This window comes from Pinus tabuliformis, chromosome 7, assembly GCF_031772625.1.
Source record: "Pinus tabuliformis cultivar Carrire ecotype Pingquan chromosome 7, CPIR1, whole genome shotgun sequence".
Lineage (NCBI taxonomy): Eukaryota > Viridiplantae > Streptophyta > Pinopsida > Pinales > Pinaceae > Pinus > Pinus tabuliformis.
The window spans coordinates 1058226564-1058242984 of NC_142293.1; positions in this window are offsets into that span (position 1 = coordinate 1058226564).

A 16421-nucleotide genomic window follows, 5' to 3' on the forward strand; every position below is an offset into this window, starting at 1 on the left:
AGCAGCTGCTGGCTTGGGGACTTCTTGATCAATGAAGTCCTTCAAACCATTTCCATCTAATACTACTTCCATGCGATCCTTCCAAGCTATACAATTTGAGCTGCCATCCAGGGCATACTCGAGTCTCAAATCGTTGAACGCCATAGGTGAAATTTGAGATGTGATAAGAATTCAAATTCTATAATAATGAACTTCAAACTTCTCCCCTCTCCCTTCTTTGTATAATTTTCTTCACTTTGATCACCTTTGCTCTAATACCATGTAAAATTTTTCACTGTAGATCACCAGATAATGCAATATACTAAAGAAAAATACTTGATCTAATTCTACAAACAAACTTGCAGAAGCTTAATCGATTTTGAGCAATATCAAATAAACACATATAACAGAGAACGAGAAATCAATCGCACATGAACACAGAAGAATACTCTCGGGAAAGCCTCAGCTAAAAACCCTGATCTATGTATTATCATACAAGTGGAAATATGTCCAGATTACACAAAGCTTTAGCTCACATGCTATCCAGCTCTCAGTAAAATCCCTCAACGCTGCTTATAGACAATCAAAGGCTTCTCACAAACCTTCTCCTCTGTCCTCCAACCACCTATTTTCTTGCGTAGTTTCTCCTGGGTCCTCTGGCTACCACTTGTGTGAATTAACCTCTCACACAACTCACCAAACTCTGAAATAACTGTGCAATCCTGAAGGAGATAATTCCTTCTGCATCGATGAGCTTCCTATATAGGAAAATTCCTCCAAATGATAATAGATTGTCCCTTCCTCTGATCTCAACTGGGTCTCTGACTGAACTAACATGCATGAGTTATTTATGAGATAATTCAGTTATCTGAAGTATAGTAGTTACATGCATGCATGAATTATCTAACTAAACTCACAATTAGTTCCAAAAATTGTTGGAACTAATCTAACTGGACTTAACTCAGTTAACTAAGATAACTAATTACAACTCAAAGTACAACTCATCCTAATCTCCTTAATTAAGGGATAACTTCCTCAATAAAAGGGAAAACGGTTGCATGTCTTCACATAGACTTCATGTTTGATTTAATCCAAATAATTAACTCAAGATGAATTAATTAATGTTTTTCAAACATCTGCTAAGATCAAATTCGAATTTTAATTCTCAATTTTAGTTCAGGGACTAACTAAAATTGGAATGTATCCCGAAATGATATTTATAGCAATGCTATTTTTAGCATTTCTATCTTATCATTCCCTGTTTCTATTACCAACACTGGTACCTGAATTGCTATTTATAGTAATGCTATTTACAACATTTCTGTGTTTAGCATTTCTTGTTGCTATTTTCAACAAAGGGTGCCTCAATCAAAACTGGAACAAGAGGGAGTGATGATAACCTTTTCTTGCCAACAAAAATATGACATGGAATGCAACTTCTGACTTTTGACCCAACTTGTGAAAACAACTTTGACTAATAGAAGCATGCTCTCTAAATCTTGTGTGTTGTTTCTCTCTAAGCATAATGACCCCCACATATTCCTTCATGAAATTGATTAATAACATCTTTTGTTTCACTCTCAGTCAGGCATAGAAGTAAGATATTTAATGGGTCTTTCCAATACAAGTTAGCATTGATGATACAATACTTCATAGCCTTTAATCTAAGAGTTTTTCATTGATTTCTTATGAAATCAAGGGGGTAATAAAAATCACGAAGAAGGTGTAAAATATTAGCATACCATTTAGATAATAGGAACTTTTCCTCAATATGAAGTGGAAGAGGATCTGAGTCTGGAGATGCAGAAGGTTCTTGTGGACTCTTCTCTGTTGAAATTGGAGAAGGTTCTTGTGGATTATTCTTTGCTAAACTTGGAGAATGTTCTTGTGGATTCTTCTCTATTAAACTTGGAGAAGGTTCTTGTGGATTCTTCTCTGTTGATACTTGCATGATAGTGCTTATTCCCATAACTTTACAATTAGATTCAGCCAACAACTTGATTAAACCCTATCATTTTACCAGGTTAGTGGATTTGATATCTAGATCAAATTCAAGAATTTTAGCTATCCATCTCCCTCTCCTACCATCTATATCAGGTTGGGTCACAAAAAATTTGAAAACATTATTTGGTATATATGCAATAATAGGGGAATGAAGGACATAAGTTACGAAAGCTTTTAGGACTTGTACAAGGGCATAAGATTGTTTTTCAATAATGTCATATTTCAGCTTTGCATCTCTCATAAATTTACTAAAAATCAATTGGCGAGTCATCTTGGTTATCATTCTTTTGCAGTAAAACAACAACTAAAGTGGTGTCAGAGGAAAAAGAAAAAATGCTAAAGGGCTTTGTATAATCAGGACTAGCTAGTACTCGAGCTTTAGAAATAGCCTTTTTTATTTGTGTAAATGCATATCTAGCCTACACTGTCCATTTAACCTCATGATCTTTCTTCAACATATCAGTAATATCTTTAATAATCTCAGCATAGTTTGGTATAAATATCCTTAGAAAATTAATCTTTCCTAAAAAGGCTTGAATTTATTTTTTATTTCTAGGTAGACTAATTACCTCAATGGCTGAGACTCATTTTGGATCAATTACCACTCCTTTTGATATGATGTGGCCAAGTAACTTTCCTTCCTTTATGGAAAACAAATATTTCTTTGGGTTGAGTGAGATTCTGAATTTTCTACACCTATCAAAAACCTTTCTCAAGTGCTTTAAGTGTTTTTCATCAAAGTTTGAAAACACAGTTAGATCATCTAGATAAATAACAATAAACTTATTAATTTTACCAACAAAATCTAAATCCATTTCCCTTTGAAATGTTTCTCCTGCATTAGTTAAGCCAAAAGGCATCCTAGCATACATAAATGTACCCCAGGGAGTTGTGAATGTTGTTTTCTCTTTGTCTTCTAGACTTACCAAAATCTGGTTATATCCAGAAAAACCATCTAGCATGGATATTCTATTAGAACCTGAAACTATTTGAAGTAATTGATCCATTTTAGGCAATGGATAATTGTCTTTTAAGGATAATTTGTTCATATTTCTAAAATCCACACACAGTCTAATTTCACCATTTTTCTTTCTTATAAGAACTAAATTTTCAATCCACTTAGAATATCTAAGAGGAACAATAATCTTGACATCCAACATTTTCTTTAGTTCTTTCTCAATGATTGGAAGAAAAATTGGATTTATTCTTCTTAATTTCTGTTGGAATGGTTTGGCTTTTGGCTTTAAAGGGAGCTTATGCTCAATAAGGCTTGTGTCATAAATTTTGAGCTCTTCATAGGACTAGGAAAAGGCATATTTATATTGTTTTAAAAGATTGATATACTTGTATTTTATGTCCTTAGGTAACGATGCTAAAGTTTTCACGTTCTTGATTTCTTCATGAGTTCCAATGTTACAGTCTTCTACATCCTTTTGTTGTGTATTAAATAACAAAGTTTTTGGGACATCATTATTGTCAAAAAGATTTTCAAGAGGGATTAGACCCTTGGGAATGTAATTTGTTAGTGTCAGTGTCTTCACACTGCCATCAGTGATCAAAATTTACTCTTTTGCATTTCATACTAGGAGTTCCATTCTAATGAGTTCCATTCTATTAGGTCATGGATCTACTGATGGTAGGGTTCATTTCATTTTTTCCCTCATGATATATATATGTTGACCTCCTTTCATACTTTTCAGCTAATGATTCATGCTTATTTTTAGTTCATTTCATCAATTAATTAGGGTTTCAGTCTCATTAGGTCTTATGCTTTTTACCATGGTCAAATTTAAATGACTATTGTTAATAATGGTCAACAGAAACATGAGGATGATAATAATGATCAGAAAGGTTCTAATTTCTTAATTTGTAAGCTTAATAAATTTCTCACCTCAAAATTAGTTTTGAGGTGAAAACAGAGCATTAGTATATTATTTTTAAATTTTATGTAATTTTAATGTTCTCATATGTAATAAATGGTTCCATGTTGCTTCTGGTCACCTGGTGATATTGCCAAGTACTTGCCACTACAAAAGTCAAAGAATTTGAGCATCAATCCACCTATCAAAATAAAAAGGTCAAGCATCAAAAGACAGAGTATTTGAAAGAGCACATAGATGTTACAAAAGAGGGTTTTCACCATCGAAAATCAAAAAGCAAAATTCATATAAAGCCTATTCCTCTATTGATCTTTCCATTGTTAGAGTTGAAGTCAAAAGTGCTAAAGCAGAGCCAAGAATGCGATTTTAGGAGTTATTGAGAAAAAAAGTGCAAGTGTTGCGTTTTTGGAGAAATTTAGACTGTCACTACACATCAGAGGCCAGCACTGCGCACTTGGCAGTCACTCTCAGTGCAAAAATACATGGGCACTGCGCACCTGGGAGGTGCTGCGCACCTGGATGAGGTGTTGTGCACCTGGAAGCCAAGCCCCAAATCATTCCAAATTGCCCAATTTGCCTCAAATCATCCAAGTTTCCTCTTTGCAAGTAAGTACATCAATGTTCTAGTTGAAAAGGGTTTATACATCAAGCTTTGGTGATTCTTTCACACACAAAGTCAAAACCCTAGTTTTCAAACAAATTGTCTCATAAAATTGACAAGCTCAATGTCTTATTGTTTTCCTATTTTATCCATTTTCTACTATTCCCTAAACCCCATTCCCTCATATATTTTCCCAAACCCCATTCCCACATACAAATTTCCCAAAACCCTACACACTTTATCCTACATACATCCCTAAACCCTACACTATCCCCAAACCCTACTCACTCCCTAAATCCCGTTCACACTCCCATTCACCCTCACCTACTCATCCATAAAATCTCTTCATACTCATCTTTCACTCATCCACCCTATCTTTTCATTCACCACAAGTGATCACAGCTATAAAAACAATGGAAAGAGACAATGAATATGAGCTTGAAGAAGACACCCTTAGTGACAGTTCCAGGGAGAGAAACATATAGCACAGGAAGCCTCATAAAGGAGGAAGGATTATCAGAGAGGAGCCCACCAGTTTGAGGGAGTTGCAAGCCTGTACACTTGCCATTTCTTGCTCTAAACACCAGTCATGTTTTGGTTTTTGTGAAATGGTAGAAAGAGTTAAATTTCATCATGAGTTGGCAAGTTTGTTTGTGACACATTTGCACAATAATAAAGTAAACCTTATTGGAATTACATTAACCTTATCACCAGCTATCATCTCAGAGGCTACAGGTATTCCAGATATGGGTGAAAGATGGAACAAAGGTCAGGATATTGATAGGGAGTACTATGAGCCTTACATCAAGTCTAGATACAAAGAAAAACTCAAGATAGTATTCCCCTTCAAGTTTTTGGAAGATAGGTTTGCTCCATTGATGAAAATCATTATCAAGTACTTCACTTGTGAAGGTAGGTTCTCCTAGTTGTATGCCTACCACATTAGACTGCTGATGCATTTCACTAGAGTGAGAATGATGAATATCCCTTACTTCATGTTCAGAAACATTGAGAAGATGACACTCATTGTAAAGAAGAAAACATAACCCCAGCAGTTGAATAGAATTTTCCACTACTCTTTGATTAAAATAATTGTTCTACATCAGCTGAACCTTCTTAACATGCCATGGGAGACTTTCATTTCTCATGAGATGTTCAAAGGCCCACAAATATTTTCATTAGTGCATCATGAAGAAGGTGGACCTTTAGGACATGAAAAGGTAAAAGAGACTAAAATTGTTGGAGTGCCAGTGTTTGTGACATATGAGAGGGGCACTAGGAACATTTTTGCAGTTTCCAGGCGAGTATTATCTCCACAAGGTGTGGAAGGGGTTTTGTCTTCATCATCAGGCTACAGGAAAATGCCATCTCCACAAGGAGTGGAAGGGGCTTTGCCTTCTTCTTCAGCTAAACAAGTATAGGTTGAGCACCAAAGCAATGGCAAAGGTAAAGACAAGAAAAAGATGCAAAAGAAGGATATTAGTGATGAGAAAGAAAGAGATTTTAACCCTGTTGATCATGAGGAAACACAACAGCTCTTCACTCATCAAGGGATTAATGTCATTGACTTGGAAACTCGGGATCCAAAGACTGCCAAAGACTTGATCATAAAAGAAAAAGAGTCTGAAATAAAATTCTTATCAGATAAATTAGAGAGGGCTAAGTGGGTCATCAAATATTTAGAGCAAGAAAACAAACAATTGAGCAACAAGCATGTCCTCATGGAGTTGCAAATGATCAAACAAAACAGGCAAAAGGCCAAGAAGGCTTAGGTCAAGTTGACTTCAATTGAACAAGAGATTAAGAATGACAGGGAAACTTGGCTTGAGAGGGTTAATATACACCTTTAGGGGCTAATTGAGAAGGCCAACAGAGACAAGAAGATGCTTCACCACATGGCCTACCACTACATGACTCGCAACAAGATCTGCAACATAAGGATGAGGAAGCTTAAGGCTAGGTTGAAGAAGGCCATAAAGAGAAAAAGGGAGCAAGACAAGTTGAAAATCTTGACTGAAGCCTCAATAGCCCATCAAAGCAACCAATGGTGATGCCTTGTGCCAAATCTGGGCAAGTTTTGATAAATTTTTGTCATTTTGAAATTTTGAAAACAGAAAATTGGCACTGTGCTTTTCCTTGGAAGAATTTTTGGTGGAATGGCTTGCATATTTTGATTCATCATGATGAGAGCATCAAACCCAGAAAATTTTAGCAATTTTGGAGCAAAACTAGGTCACCAAAATGGCAAAAAACTACCTAAAAATGACCTCTCTGCCTCTTTTTGGACACACAAAAGAAGCCTTCGGAGATTTCACTTGTGAGGGGGCAAATTACCTCCAAATGAAAAAATTCAAGATGTTCCAAAAACTAGACAGGAAGACATTTCAAATGAGCTTTCTTGGGATCAATTTGACTAAGGGAAAGGCCTCCAAAATTGGGTTTGAAACGGTGATGCGCACCTAGCTAGTGGCACTGCGCATAGAGCTAGTTTTCCCAAAATATCCAGTTTTCGCCTAGTTTCTCTGCAAGTTGACTTTTTCTACCTTAATGGATGAATTTATGATTGTAATTAATGCCATGGTATGTAAATTTAATTTTGAAATGATCTTAGAGGGCAGATTCATCAGTTTGAAGTGGTTTGGGGGTCAATGAATCAATTTCCATGCTTATAGAGGCAAGTTGTTCCACTGCCTATATTCATGTTTCTTGTTTGGAAATGGTTGTAACAGTTCCTTATCTCTTTGATTCGACCCCTGATGGCTAGAATAGGTGGTTTGATGTCTATATTATGTATTTTTTCAGTCATTAGCAAAGGTTGGACTCTCTTGGATGCTCTGAGCTACATTATACACCTTTATCAGTTGTTTGGCAAGGGAATAAACCAGGATTTGCAGCTATTTTTATCGGATACTTCTGGTAAACTGTTTTTGCATAGTTTCTTCTTTTGTTATTAGTTTTTCTCATGTGTTATGTGTGCCACAATCTAATTCATTATTCTAGCTAAATGATATCAAGATAGATAGGTAGAATACATTGGTTACAGTGCTCTGCCTTGGGAAACCATTTAGTTTTTGATGTTTTCTACTGATTGAGAAGGATACATTGTTATCGGGAAAACTAGAGTCTATGTAGAGCTACTAGTCCCACTAAGGCTGGTAGCTACCTTAGAAACAAACAAACTAAAAACTACTTTCGTTTTCCTTTATGAGAAATAGATAAGAGAGGAATAAGGAGACCAACCTCTGTCTTGCACTTGGTTCCTTGCTCGATTCCTCTGCCTTCTGATAGGTCTTCGCCACTTGCTTCCTCGTCTACCCAGCTTCAAAGAGTACCTGTAGAGTCAAAGTAGCATAACACTATCCAAGAACATATATCTATTATCATAAACAATATAGGACCAGATATATATTGACCACACAAATGCATATAACATCAATCATACAATAATGTGGAGGAAAACTTGAATAACTTTATTGATAATCAAGAAAGAGCAAAGAGTATTACAACCAATTGTTCTGACCCAGCATCATCCTCTCAGCAAGAAAGCCCTCCTTCACCTCATGAAAAGCTTAGATCGCCCAACACTATGATATTGCACCAAGAAACCAACAACACTTCCTTACAAGATACAAAATTCCAGCCCCCCGATCTCTGGGATGAGGGATCCATATATAGATGTTTGCAAGGGGAATGAGTCAACTTTTGAGATTTGACTAGTGTCCTCTCTCTGATAGTTCTTGATTCCACTTGGAGATTGATGATCTCTTACTTATCCCTGGGCGAATGCAGAGAGGCAAGTGTCACAGGAGAAGTTTCTAGAAGATTCCATGCTCCTCCACCTTGCGGATTGACCCTGCCATTTGTCCACTCTCGCCCAACGCACCCCATAGAAGGTTTTTTCAACATGCATCTCACCTACTATGTGTATTCAGGTGGGATGCAATGCACTTTGACCATGGAGCAGGTGAAATGGTCCAGTTTTGACCAGTTCTGAGTAGTTTTTCATGGAGAACTTCTGGGAGATGCTGTAATCAGTTGACCTTGTTCTTTTAGGGGCTGTAACAACACCTTTAGGGACTTAGGAGCCCTTGGTTTATGGACATTTATGATTGGGGTTGTAGTGCCCAAAAATGTCTATAACAGTTGCCCCCTAAAGCATGAGGTCGTTAATCTTTTGATGTCGGGTGAAATGCTTTATCATGAGGATCCAAAGTTTTTCCAAGCTGGAAGGCAACCTGTAATAAGATACAATACAATACATTATCTTCATAATATTTTCATGATCTAGCTGAGGTGGGCATTTCCCATGCTCAACTTTATAAATTCATTTTCGTGTACATAGGATAGACAATCGTCTGAGTGTAGACTGATGATTCTGGTAGAGCCATCATCCCTTAGATTGGATGATTATCTGTGCAACAATGATGTAAATTTGATGTTTTTATTTTCCTGAATATATATCGCAGGCTGAATGGATGAAACTAGATCCGGGGTCTTCAATCTCATTCGATCTTCACTTAAAGTACAATTCGATCCATGTGAGAGATGTTCTGGAGTCGAACATGGAAAGACATCGCCTGATTACCAGCCAATGATGTAAGCTGTTAACAAGCGCGAGAGGAATCACCGATAATGATGATGAGCCTCAAGGTACTACAGTACAATTCACATGGCGTGAATAAGGGACTTGGTGTCGAACACCACGCAAAATATTTCGGTCGAAGGCCATTGATGTAAACCTGTTGCCGGAAGTGAGAAACTTGCCATTGAGGCATGCAAGCTTCAAAGTACTGAAAGGGTTGTTCCTAGATCGACTTCTTGGATAATGAGCTGATGTCGACAAGAAGCGATATGTCATAGGAGGGCCTTAGTGAATCCCACATCAATGAAACAGAACAGAGCAAATGATTTTAATGGAGGTGAAAACGATCTGGTGATATAAGGGTTCAGGGTGGCAGTCATGAAAGAATGGAACGTAAATGTATTGCAGTGGGTGAGACACAGGTGAATTCTCTGAGCTACTTCTCTTGAACATATCGGCAACAATGACATGATGGATTGGTATCATTAACCCCAAATATGGATGGCATGATGGAACCATGGTGATGTGACCAGTGAATGGAACAACCCAACCCGACTCGGATGCGGAGTGAAAGTGTCATGTTCAAGAGCGACTTTCTACCAACAAAGTTTCTTCAAGTTTTCTTCCCAATTTTCCCCAGTCATTGCTGACCAGTACCTCTTTATTTTTTTCAAGCTTGAGGAGGATAACATATGCTTGTTCTATAATTTTCCCTTCGGGCAAACCCATCGCTATGTTTTAACGAGCCTAGCGATAGTGAAACTTGTTCTTGTCTGTTATGGACAAGTTTGTCACTATTCGGTTTTAACGAGTTTAACGACAAAGATAACTCGGTCCTTTTCAATTTTTAGAGAGTCTAAAAAGGGACGTAAAGAAACTCCAAAAATCATTTTTCGTCATCTAATCCCTTAAGTTCGAAAAAGTATAAAATAATACAAAAGGGATGAATTTTCGGTACTTTTAATGAGCTGAACAAAACAAGCGCTCAATCTTTTTGTGTAATAATCCCTCATGTCCAAAAAGATTAAAATGTAAAGGAGGGATAGCACTTCCGGTCACTTTAACGAGCTAGAGAGGCCAATGGCTCGGAAATATTTTCATATTTTATGACTCAGTTGAAAAGAGCTTAAAGGAGACTCGTTTTTTGAGGAACGAGTGATAGATTCAGGTAGCAGCTGATTCCAAGTAAGGTTTGGAATTTTCCAATCATGGCAGTGTCACAAGGATGGCTAACAGGATCACTCTTCGCAACTGTTCCTCAAAAAGGGTAAACGATCAAGTGGAGGTGAATGATCGGCCAATACAGAGTGGAGGTGATGATGAGAACATGACCAAGGCTTCAAAGGCTGATGATAATACATTCACAATGGTTATTTACCGGAAAATGGTTCATTTTTTAATGAGCTTAAACACTGGGGGAACACTTTCTCATTGCTTATGTTTATTTTTTAACGAGCTTGAATTCCGTGTTAAAACTGCTCGATATAATGGTCATTGATTACCATTAATAACTTTGTTCCTTCAAAGGTAGTACTTCCTGCTCAATGCCTCATCAAACTAGTTAGAAATGAACAATATATGTTTGAAAAATGAGTTAAGACACTAATATTTTACTTGAATTACATAAAAAGTAATTTAAAAGTGCTTTTACCTCTTTTTTTACCACTTCATTTGAACTTTGGTTTGTTGGAGCTTCTGAGGTGCTTTCCCCCTTGATTTTCACCAGCTAATTCCAGGAGATTCTGTGGACGATTTTTGGCGCCGTCTGGACCAGGTAGGAGCTAAACCTAAGCTCTTTCATTTCATCCTTTCCATTTTGCATTCTGAGCATGTCTTCTGGTTTTTCTGAGCCTCTGGGGTTTGAAAAACTCGCCCTAGCCCCATCGCACCCTTTCTATATCGAAAGGTGCATTGCATGTTGGCCTGACCATTGGCCAGTTAGCATGCAATGCACCCATAACATTGCTGGGGGTGCGATGGGTGCAAGGAGGGAAATTTGTGCATAGTTTTCCATGGAAATTTTTGCCTGTTTTTCACCAAATCAGTATCTAACTCTTCTCTTGTTTGTTTTCAGAGATATATTGGAGCAAAATTCATGTTACATGGCGAGAACGTGAGCATGAAGAAGAGGACATGCTTGCTTTACATGACCCGGTTACGGTAAATGCACTGCGGAACTGTGGCCTGTTCAAGTTTTTCCGCATCTCTAGCATGAGGCAACAAATCAACTTGTTGCAGTATTTGCTTGATGCTTGGGATCCTACCAGCCAAGTGTTCTAGATTAGGGGTAAATATATCCCCTTGACTATCGTGGACATCTATGTTTTGACCGGCTTATCGAGGCGGGGTGCCCCTATCTCATTATCAGGTTTGGCCCGTGGGGGTGAATCTGTGAGAGATTACATTCGCAGGTATTGCAGAGAGGGATATCAGCCGAGTAAGGATGGAAATATCAATATCTGAGATGTCACTAACAGACCCTTGAGGACCATTCTATTCACTTTTGCTAGAATGGCTAGTAGTGCAGCTCTTCATGTGGCCAACTGATCTTATATGCAGTATGCCTTAGAATGCCTTGAACCAAAGGTGTTCAACTGGTGTGATGCATTACTCTTTGTGATGAAAGAACAATTGACCAAGGTAAAAAACGGAAGATTGAAGAACTTTGGGTACGGTTCTATTTTGATCGCTTTTGCCTTGGAAAAGATCCTGCTGATGCAGCGGCAATATATTTCACCTGGTATACCTCCACCGACTGAGCCACGGATGCAGAGATGGGTTGAAAATATGTCCAGACATGCTGGTTAGTCTCAGGTTTCCTTTTATGATACCTTCTTCGGGTGGTTCGATCGTCAGGAGATGGTTTTTTCCGAGTATCCATATGCTGGTATGGATTTCCGGGGTGACCCGGATTTGGTGCTGCCGGCTGGCGAGCAGTGGGGTGCCATTAGTAAATTCTTTGACCATATCTCTATTTATCATTTCTCTTTATAATTTCCTTGTGATTTATTCTATCAAGACTAATCAGAACTCATGTGCTCATGCAGATGTTGGACCAGTTCGGCCAGTAGTACGCCTGAGAGTGCCAGCTGCCACTCCAGCAGGAGAGACTGTGGGAAGGGCTATCCTTCGCGACCTTGATATGGCCGAGACTCTTTCAGCATTACAGGATCAGGTCAAGGGCCTCACTCTCGGTATTCCAGATGTGAGGACTGACGAGCTGCCTTTGAGGTTGCAGCGACATACTACTAGCGTGCCAAGTCGATGGACTAGGATTTTACGCATTATTGCACAGGCAGTGACTTGTTATCACCAGCATCATTAGACTAGGGCGCCCCCTAGCATTCTGAGTTTTGGGTCATTTGACCAATTTTGTCTTGGTTACAGAACATTATGTGTAAACCATAAACAGTTATATATATATTTTTTATTTTTGGAGTTTTATTTTGGTTAAGTTACATGATCCTGATGCAAATATTGATGAAATGCTTCTTATTATAAATGTTGCAAATGTATATCTAACACATAATTTGCCAATGAGTTTGTTAATGTGTTTAAGTTTATGGAAATATGCTGATATTGAATAAAATCAAATTGCCTTTCCAAAATCTTGACCCTTAGGAACATGCGATAAATAGCTGGATTTCGGATGGAGTAGATACCATTGAGCTGTAGTATGACGAGCTGTGAGTCTAGACTGACGACAAGTCGGCGTATGCCATGTGTGATGGCATCGGAGAGAAGTTCTATCAACGCGCTATATTCAGCGATGTTATTTGTTGACCGACCAATACATACCCCTCTGAAACTTACTAACTCGCCGCTTGGATAAAAAATGGCCCAGGCCGCAGAAGATAGGTTCTGCGAACTACGACTCGCTTTGTCGGCATATCCAACAAATGATTCCAATAGGTTTGACATCTGCAACAAATGTGAAAAGTGGATTACTTGACCAAAACGATTACCCTTAGCGAAAACAAAAATGTAACAAAAGCATATGGGTTACTACACTACATCATGCGTAGTAACGCTTAAGGTACAACCCGTTACAGGGTTGCGCCAGTGGAATCCCATCATAATCCATTAACTCGTAGGCTCCTTTTGCTAATACACACTTAACAATATAGGGGCCCATCCATAAAGACTTGAATTTACCTGCTCCCAATTTATCAGATTCTTGGTCGTAAAGTAGGACCAAGTCACCTTCTGAGAAGACACGGGGTTTGACATTCTTGTCGAACTGCGCCTTGACTCATTTCTTATGGGCTTCGTTAGCCAAAGAGGCATCATGACAGGTTTCATCCAATTGGATTAGTTCCAAGAAACGAGCCTCCTCTTCTGAAGTTCCGGGGAGAAGGTCGATTGCGAGTTTGAGGGACGAGATTTCACACTAAACTGGTAAGATTGCTTCTAGGCCATACACCAATTGGAAGGGTGTAAACCTGGTTGCATTCCTTACCGATGTTTGGTATGCCCACAAGGCCGAGTACATGATTAGGTGCCAACTCCTTTTGTGAACTCCAATCATCCTTTGCAGCATCCGCTTCAGGACTTTGTTGATTGCTTCAACTTTTCCATTGGCCACGGGTAATATGGAGTAGAGCTGTCATGAGACAACCCTAATTTGGTAGCCAATTCGGCCATCATGTGATTGCGAAAATGTGATCCATGATCTATGACTATAGCCTGTGGTACGCCGTATCTGGCGACTACATGATTGAAAAATAAAAGGGCAGGTGTTTCACCAGTGTTATCTAATGTAGGCATCGCCTCGACCCATTTGGTAAAATAGTCCACTGCGACTATGATATACCCATGCCCCTCGGTCGAGGTGGGGTTACATGTCATGAAATCAATGCCCCATTTGGCAAATGGCCCAACAACAACTATTGGCTGTAGAGGTGCGGGTGGTCTTCTAGTTTTGCTATCGAAAATCTGACATGCATGGCAACTTCTGACCGCGGTTATGCAATCTTTGAACATTGTTGGCCAAAATTATCCTGCTCGTAAAAAAATTTGTGTTGTAGCGTAACCAGATTGATGCCCCCCACACGCACCTGAATGGCAATCATTCAGGACTTTTTCGGCCTCCTCATGTGTGAGGCACCTCCTCAGAACTGTATCGACCCCACGACGGTAAAGCGTATCACTGACGATCATGTAGTCTTTTGATTGAGATCGAATACGTTTTTGTTCTGAGTGGGAGGTATTAGGCTTATATTTTTGGGTTTGGAGATAGATGACTATATCTCCATACCACAGATTTCTTGAAGATATCAGAAACAAAGATTCATCCACGATTGTTTCTTCTGATGTTTCATCGTTGGACGACGATGGGAGGTCGCATAGTAATTCTGTGAAAACCAGGGATTTCTTTGACTTGGATTTTACAAATTCCAGATCAAACTCTTGAAGAATTTCTATCCATTTTGAATATTTTCCCCCCAGCAACTGTCGCCACAATATATAAGTCATGGGGTTGCAATCTGACAGAATGGTAGTTTTTCGAAAGAGGACATAGTGTCGAAATCTCCGTATCGCTTGAACAGCTGCGAGTTCCAGCTTTTCAACATAGGAATATTTGCTTTCTGTATCATTTAAGTTCCTACTTAAATAATATATAGGATTTTCAATTCCATTGTCTTCTTGAACTAAAACCATTGCGACGGTTGTATCTGCTGCAACCAAATATAGGTTAAAGTCTTTTTTATAATCAGGAGTGTACATTAATGATGCTTTCATTAGGGATTCTTTTAAAGCATCAAAGGAAGCTTGCACGACCTGATCCCAGACGAAGGGCACTTCCTTTTTCAATAGACATGTATAACCTTTAGCAAATTCAGTGTAATTTGGAATGAACCTCCTCAGAAAGTTTGCTTTCCCTTGGAGTTTCTGAATCTGAAGCAAATTTGAAGGTGGAGGCAAACTTATGATTGCTTGAACCTTACATGGGTCGAGACGAATCCCGTCTTTTGAGACTACAAAGCCAAGTAAACGACTAGAACTGACACAGAACACACATTTGTGTGGATTGAGTCGTATCTTGTAGTGTCGGCAATGTAGAAATATCGCTCTCAAATGCTGCGGATGATCGATCTGCTTTCACGAATGAGCCGGAATGTCATCGAGATATGGTTGAACGATGTTTTTGATGTCATGGAAGGCATAATTCATTGCCCTCTGAAACGTTTCCCCTACGTTCTTTAAACCAAAGGGTAATTTGCGATAAGCAAATGTGCCCCACGGACAAATAAATGCAGTGTTTGACTGGTCCTGTGGGACGATATTTATTTTATTTTACCCGGAGAATCCATCCATAAATTAAAAGATTTCACATCTGGCACATTCATCAATTATCTGGTCAATAAAGGGTGTAGGATAGTTGTCTTTTGGACAAGCTTGATTTACATCCCTATAATCGACGCACACTCTAATCGTTCCTTGTTTTTTCATTTTAGGAATAATGTTTGATACCCAATCGGTTAGAGGAACCGGGTAAATGAAACCAGCATGGAGAAGCTTTTCAACTTCTGCCTTGATGGCAACAGCTTTCTTGGGGTGCACCTGTCGTAGCCGTTGTCATACTGGTTTGACATCTGGATACATCTTGATTTCATGTTCAACTATACTCGTGTCAATGCCTGGCATTTCATCATATGACCAAGCAAAGACATCTCAGAATTCGCGAAAAAGAGCGTTATATATTTCCAGTTCTGAAGGAGAACAACATTTGCAAACATAAATATTCTCTACAACACCTATTTTGGTTGAGATATTTATGGCGATAGTCTCTTCAATATTTGACAAGTTTCGCTCGGAATCCACCGTGTTTACAGTATTTGATATGAAATCAAAAACTGAAGCATGATGAAGGTCATCAGGAGTATCTTCTTGACAATTCGGAAGATGGGAACGATGGTGGTAGTCTTCCCATGGCGCCCCGTCAGTTATCATTGATTGAACAATTCCTTCGTCGGTGTAATGCACTTGCGACCAAGGATCCGAAGGGGTGCCATATTCCTGAGACCTATCTATCCAAACACTTGATGAGCATTGATTCGGGTCTGCCTCCCATGCCGAAAACATTGATTGCTACAATATTTCTATTGGGCTTGGGGGCAATACCTGAACCATGTTAATATCGTTTTCTGAGATCTTTTGAATCGAAGATATCATATTTCAAGTTCCTACCATCGCCACTTCCGCCAAATTGATTAGAGGAGGGAGGGTAAAAGTCCCCATTAATATAGCGTCTTTTAGTAGGCCTACTCCGATATTTTGAAGTGTATGGGGGCTTCCATGGATCATCGGAATGCTTCCCATAACTTGGGAACTATTAGGGAGAAATGTTTGTTGGTCGACGATTGTAATTCCT